Source organism: Nothoprocta perdicaria, unplaced genomic scaffold (genome assembly GCF_003342845.1).
Source record: "Nothoprocta perdicaria isolate Ctin4 unplaced genomic scaffold, notPer1 scaffold_160, whole genome shotgun sequence".
In the NCBI taxonomy this organism is placed as follows: Eukaryota; Metazoa; Chordata; class Aves; order Tinamiformes; family Tinamidae; genus Nothoprocta; species Nothoprocta perdicaria.
In genome coordinates this window covers 1,458,485-1,465,954 of record NW_020454761.1, presented here as the reverse complement: position 1 = coordinate 1,465,954, position 7,470 = coordinate 1,458,485, and the positions used below count along the sequence as shown (strand labels likewise).

Genomic DNA, 7,470 nt, shown 5'->3' with positions numbered 1-7,470 from the left:
CGGGGCTTCTCAAAACCCCTCTTGGGCCACGTGTCCTGCGCCTGCCTAGGGCCAGCCAGGGATGGAGGAAGGGTTCCCCTCCAGAACTCACAGCCCTTCTCATCGCTTTGTAAAATGACTGACTGAAGGAACGAGGAAGTGCAAGCTTTATGTAAGAGGCAAAAGGCAGGTTAGTTATTCTCCGCTGAAAAGAGAACTGGTAAGAAAGCAAGTGGGGAGTAAAATCACATGTTGAAATCAGAACCTGCTTCTGTACCCACCAATGGACCAATGAGTGGGTCCAGCAGGGAGCAGWTACCACAGCTGTAGGTAAGTGGTTCAACGGGAGCAACAAATAAATAGGAAACACACAAACCCACAGGAAACAAATGTTACTTTTCAGGCCCTATGACCTGATAAGTTATGACAGGATTTAATAACATTTTTGTTAATGGACAGCAGCACTGAGGAAGGAGTGGACTCAAGATGCTACATTGTGGAGGAATGGACCCAGAATACAACTTCAAATGCTGTGGATTGGAGAAATCAGTCACCTGGACTTCTGACTCTGGGATCAGAATTGACTTTAAGGGCTACTCTTTCACACAAGCTGTGTGCCAAGGCCAGAGTCAATTCCAGATGTCACTTTTTCCTGTTATCAGGACTCTACTGTAAGTGCTATTGAATCCATTTCCACTCCTCAAAGTACAGAAAATCAATCTCCTCTTTGTTAAATGCTCATCAACAAACTTTTTTTTTTTTTGGTTTTCTCCATTTGAAGCTCTACACAGGCTAGGACATCTTGCAAAACATTGCTAAAGAACAACGCAGTATAGTCAGAAGCAAACTGYTGTATTAAATCCCTTCCCAAGCCTGCAGTAACTGCTAAAAAAACCTGTATTCCCTAACATCTTCCTATTATCCCCTAACACCTCGGGATGTTGCCAATAATAAGGTCTCATAGCCTAARAGGGCTCAGTGCCACTAACTTGTTAGCTATAAACTACCATTTCCCAAGGTCTCCATGAGAGGAACCACGTTCACCACCATTTCAAAGCAATATGCTGTTTTGTACAATTAAGGGTAGGTAATTAAGGGTAAGTCGGGTTTCCTGATCTCTCATTGCTGAAGTGGGAACATCGAACAGGTGAGTTTGTCCTTAGCTGACTGGATTACAGCATTTTTGCCTGTGAATCCAGTTACTACACTTCCATCAAAAGGCTTCAAAAATAAAAGGATCCTAGGTTGTCACATTAGTTTAAATTTTTTATGGCACATTAATGTTTCTCTGAACTTGGATCCTTTTAAAAGCAGTTCAGAGAACGAAAAATAATAAAAAAGCAGCTTCCAGAGCGTTTCAATAGCGCATTAAGTTATGTATTCTGCATCCTAGAGGTGAAACGTTTTTAGCATTTATGGGAGCTCTGGGGTTCCTTTCCTCACACCGAGATGGCTATTAATACACGACAGAAACCATCTGTGATCTCCTGCTCTGAGGGCTTAAGCCCCAAAGCATTCGAAAAGCCTATGCATAATCCTTCACTCACATGGCTGATTGACCACACCACACATAAGGCAATGTGATGTACATGCTGTGATGTGACAAGTCCAAAATATATAATGTACTACTTTTTTTGTTGTTGTTGTTAATTAGAAAAATGCGGGTCTTTTACAAGACAATTCTCTTTTTTAGAGAAAGGCATACTGCACTGAGGGGTATTAATGTGAGCATCACTCACTGAAATATAGAGACAAGGCTTATTTTAAGACTTGTGGACATGAAGTACACATTAAGAAAATGATCATGCTATTGCTAGTGGGAAAATGATTGTCATTATAACCTTCCTATAAACAAGACCGGGGCATGATTATAAACTTAGCTCATTAGAGAGAGAGCAGCATCCTGCCCCTATGCTGGAAAATGCCTGGGCCATTTCTGTTACGCTCCACCCGAGCCCAGAGGCCGGGTGGGATAGTACGTGACAACGGCCAGGCAGACGGCTCGAAGTTGGGCAATTACCAGACCTCTGATTCATGCAGACTTCATCACATTGGGGTCTATGCCCATGAACATCTTCACCCCAGGTTATTTTTTTTTTCTGGAACTCCAGATCAAAGCTAACTGGGAAGAGATATAATTCATTTCAGTCAGCACGGGAATATGTCTGGTTCACACTTGATTTCCAGAAGCCTGTATTTTCACCACTTTGTTCTTACCTTRAGTAACATGATTACTCTTCCCTACCTGTCAGTGGAATTGGCACCTACCAGCTTCTTCTTCCCCCTTGGTACAGAGTCTGCAAATAAGGAGCCAAGATGAGAAGCAATGAAATAAAGTAAGTTGTGACTAAGGAATCTGTGAGTGGATGAAATGGGGGAGAAACGGGGTGTTAGGACAGCACCTGGCAAAAACAAGCACTTAAGGACAGAAGTACGGCTCCCCACACCCGGCTTGGCTCCGAGCAGCGCAGGGGAGAGGAGGCTGCGCTCTGCCAAGCTTTCCCTCAGGAAAGCTCCCGGGATTTCTGCCGCAGGAGCAGGCATCCAGTCTCTCATCCTGCCCCAGGGATGCATCCCTGCCGTGCAACTCACCTTTGCAGCCAGCGGCCTCCCCTGGGGCCAGGTGCCTCCTCCCTCACACTGCACTGCTGAGCCACAGAGGGGCTCATCCTGCTTGGCCCCCCGAGGCAGGGGAAGCGCTGGATGGAAACATGGATGTGAGACACCATAATCTGCATACTTCTCCCGCTTACACTTTCAATGTGCTGACCCTGTGCTTTTCCMGAGTGTGGAGTAACACAGACGCATAATTTGGTTGTGTGCACGGGTATCGTTCTTCCTGCAAAAATAAATAAATGAATAAATGAATAAACAAACCCTAGAAAACACTGCTGCCACATGATCAGGTAGACAGCGTACCCCACACACTAGTGCAGGAATACAGGGGTGCAAACCCCTTTGCTCACCCGGTAAACCTGTCCCCATTCTCACAGGTCAAAACACTCTGAAACACAAGGCTTTGTTCCRCAAATGGATCATAACAACGATTTCCAATACTAGGCTAACGGCTAAGCTAATGATTGAGAAGAATGGACATTCACATCCCACAACACTTAAAGGGTGGATTTTATCAGGTTGAGGCTAAATCCTTCATCTGTAACTGCCTCAAATCACCTGATACAGAATGAGTCCTTGTGTTTGTCTCCTTACTGCCACAAAACAGTTCAGTGTTATTTTCTCTAGAGTGGCTCTCTGTATGCACAGCCTTGGGTTGTGGTGTAAGAGCAAACACTGCACTGAAAAACACTGATCTAATTCAAAACCTGCAAGAATTAAAACGGGAAAAATTAATGGAATTGGTCAAACTCAGTGATGGTGGGAGCAGGGGGCAATGCCACCCTGCGTGTGTTTCACATTGGCGTTGCACGAGGCACGACATTTTCTGCAGAGTAAAATGCAACTCCAAAAACTGTGTTTTATCATCCTAATGTCCAGAACTACATATGACAACGGGCTGCATCTCGTCCAACTGACAATCCCCATGAGCCCTGTGTTAGCCTGGCATTTCAGTCTTCCGAATTCATTTTCCTTCAAATGGATTGCTCAGCAGTAATGATTATTCAGGAGAAAAGTGGCAGACAGGGTCAGGCAGCACTAGAATGAAAAGTGAAGACTTGAAAGATGCTGGATGAATATTTATGCCGAGCAATCTTCGCTCTCACATTATGGCACATAATGGGATCAGCAAAGCTAACGGAATTCACGCTGCGTGAACTTCCTCTGTGAGAACTCAGTTTAATCTGTACATAAGACTGACAACCCGTGAACACAGAGAAAACGCTCAATGGCATGTAAAAACTTCATTGAAATAATGTTTTTGACTCTATCCATGCTCTGGCAATGGCAGAATAAACAACATTCTTCCAGGCAGATTTTAAATCCACAGGCCACTTTTTTTAAATGACATCCAAACATTGTCGCAGCAGACTTTGTTCTTTTGTTTCACTGCTAATTTGGTATGTCCTACTGGCAACCAGGAAGCATCCATAGGGATCATGTTATGAGGACAAGGACTTGGGAACAGCCTGACAGTGACCATCACTGATGACATGAAGGGCTGATGACTATGAAAAGCAGCTGGGCTAAATTTCTGCTGCAATACTGAGAGATCTTCCAGGGARCGCTCTGAGTAACAGAGCTGTTGGCTTTGTGGCATTTATATTTTTTTTCAGGTTTTCCTTCAAGGTGGCCATACATGGACTTCAGCGCAAAGATAGTGAAATCCATCCCTGTGGTACAGGGGCAACACAAGCAGTCTGCTCTTTCGGGGGATGCAGGTTCACAGCTGCAGAGGTCTGCATCTCATGCCCTCTTCCTATTTTTGTGAGCAGTTGCTATRAGAAAGAAAATAGGATGACTCATAATTAAGAACAGACCTTCGAATTATTGCTCACCTGTGGTTTAATACCTAAATATTTAAACATCCATCTAAATTAAGTTTGTGCAAGTGTCTTTAAATAATAAAAAAAAAACTTGCCTAACACCAGATTTTTTCCTTGACATTTCTAAAATAAACTTATGTTTTTATTATGTCCCAGTTCAAATGCTGGAAGCAGAGCTTCCCCTGGCACAGTTTAGCGCTTCCTCCCCTAACCCTGGGGCCTGGCTTCCTCAGTGTACTTCCTTGTATGCTTAGCACACACCTAATCCCCTTGAATTCAAGGGTGCCTAGAAGTGCTTATGGAATTCAGGCCTATGCAAGAAACCGGGGGAAAAAAACATGTCTCAAGTTACTTTAACTATGTGAACCCTTCAAAATACTGTTTCAGTTTTATTCATGAGTTTATCAGATCTTTTTTATAAACCTGTAAACTACTTTTCGATAGGCACTACCAATCTATCGTAAGTAATATTAACCACAGAGACACAACCAGCTACAGCGTTGTTACTTTATTATACAAGAATATACAGACCACAAAAACACACAAAATTCAGACCGGACTACTCCTCACAAATAGCCCTCCACAGCTTATTTTCCTGKGTAACTACGTACCAACCCCGTGCGCAGTTATTTCGGACGGGCACACCACTCGTCCCCCCTGTGTCTGGGCAGGCTAACTCTATATTAAGGCCCCGCGTGTCCGTCCCCATCGCGCCCCGCCGCCCCCCTCATCCGCGAGCCTACACGTACGTGCGCCTCTCGGTGAGGCTAAAAATAGCCCCGGCCGCCTGACAACTGGCTCCCGATTGGCTGCTCGCGCGGCGCCGCCAGCCAATGGGAGCGGCGGCGCGCGCGGCGCCGCTGCCGCAGCGGTTGCGGCCGTTGCGGCGGGGCCGCTCGCGGCGGACAAAGCGGGCGGCGTTGGCGCTGAGCGGCTGTGGGGGGTGAAGTGTTCGCGGTGCTTTTACCTCCCCGACACCTAAAAGCTGTCGCTGAGAGGGAACTGYGTGCCAGCTCCCGCGCCGTGGAGGTGCCGTCTGCTTCTCGCAAGCCCGGCACAGCGTGGTGGCGTCGCCGGGCTCGCTCCGGCCCTGTGGGGGCCGCTGTGGCCTCGCGGAGGCGGCGGCGAACGGGGAAGGGGTTGGTGGCCGCGAGGGGGCGCCGGCGCTCGGTTCGCGGTGCCCTGGCTGCGTCCCGCGCGGGCGGCGTTCGCCCGCAGAGCGAGCTGAGGTGGAGGCGTGGGCGGCCGGGGCGCGAGTGTAACCGCTGCCTTCCACCTTCCTCTCCTTCCCCCGCAAAAAAGGACAGCATATRGAAAGTACTGCTTTTATAAATGGGCACAACGCTCAGCACGCAGTATTTCTACACCAACTTTCCCTTAGCACACTGTAAACCTTTGAAGATCCAAACGGCCATGTATCCAATGTGTACATCTGTATGCTTAGGTGTGCATCTGGAGTCAGCATTACCCGGTCTTTGAGGTTTTTTAATCCTATTCAAACGTGAAGGAGCTTGCAAATAGTTATTCTGGGAATAAATTCGCACCAAGAGGAATTAAGRCCCTTGGTTCGTCAAGCAAAACACTTGAGCATGTGCTGCAGGTCTTTGCTCCTATAGGAGTTTAGGGCCTGACTGGAATTTGTGCTCCTTATTGTATATCTGTTTTACTAGTACAGTGTACAGAAAGTTAAGGAAGTGCAATCTTTGCCCTAGAAAATTTTGTATCTGAAGAACTGAGATCCKTCACATGCTTAAATGCGTGCATATCTTTGATGAAGTGGAATTAGTTGTGACCAGAACGTTAAGCGCATTGTACCAGATTTTGGCAGGATTGTTGATAGTTTAAAACAACAAAGATACTTTTGTGTAAATGTAACTGCTTTGCAAATATTTACCACTACACATTTTCAAGCTATTTTCAGCTATTTTGTAGATTCTGAATGCAGTTCCTGGCATTCTTGGTATGCGGCAGTACMTGTGCTCACAAACTCATACTTAAGGGAAACAACAGGTAATTGAAATGACACAAATGGTATAGAGATGTGTTTTTTTGATRTTTTTGTTTTTTTTTTTTWATGAAATTCTCATGAAATAATGTTATCACAATTACGACGGAGAATTTGGTGCCTCCAAATCTAATTTCAGATAAAATACTTGTTCAATGTACAATAAATACCTCAAGTTAATAGTTCCCCTGCAAAAAGGCATAATTTTAATATATAACTGCAAATATGTATTTGCATACTATATTCATGCATGCACATAATGATAAGATTTGACTCTGATATCTGGTGATCCTTTATACTCATAAAATGTGCTGAGGGGATTGGGAAAGCAGAAGCAAAATCTGATCTGCAGGATGTCTCTTAACTAATTCAAGCTTTGGATAATTCTTCTGGAACTGTTAAAAGATACCACAATTTCAAGGACTGTTTTAACTCTCATAATTTCTTTTCCAGAACCTATTTTYTGTGGATTCCACAAGGATTAGGCATCGGAGAGATGTGAGTCCAAGACAAGTTTACTGAAAATAAGAACTGTGAAGAAGTCAAGTGCAGAAAATGCCCTTGTGAAAAAAACTGCAGCTTCACATTTGCTTTGAGTCCTTGATTCRTAATGACAGAAGTAACCTGTTCTATATTACGGACTATTTTAAATTATGCTTTGAGACCCTTAATATTTTTTTACTTCACATTTTCTTTCACCTTAAGTACAGATAGCCATGAGTATTTGAACAAGCTGTTCCTTTCCTTGTCCATTTAGGCTGTCAATGTCAATTTGYAATTTACATATGAATTGCTTGATATCTTTAGCAGCAGAAAAGTTAACTATTAACAGTTCAAAAGGTTTCTCAATTATAAAAGGAAAGATCCCCGTGGCAAAGAGCATAGSCAGTAACTATCTACCACCAAGTGCTAAAACACATGTGAAATGAATGTTAACTGCATGGAGCAGAAGGAGGCTGATTTCATAGTTTGAGACTTTTATCATGAAGAAAATATGTATTCTGTTAGCTTCAAATGCAGTAGTATTTTCTGTATGGTGATGAC

General features: G+C 44.3%; 1 long non-coding RNA gene across 1 annotated transcript; it reads left to right on the top strand.

Annotated features, from left to right (window-relative positions):
• Nucleotides 1–5,718: 5,718 nt before the first annotated feature.
• LOC112944150 lies at nucleotides 5,719–7,260 on the top strand. Its single transcript, XR_003248720.1, has 2 exons — nucleotides 5,719–6,431; nucleotides 6,880–7,260. It is a non-coding gene; the product is annotated as an uncharacterized LOC112944150 (long non-coding RNA).
• The last annotated feature ends 210 nt before the right edge of the window (nucleotides 7,261–7,470 follow it).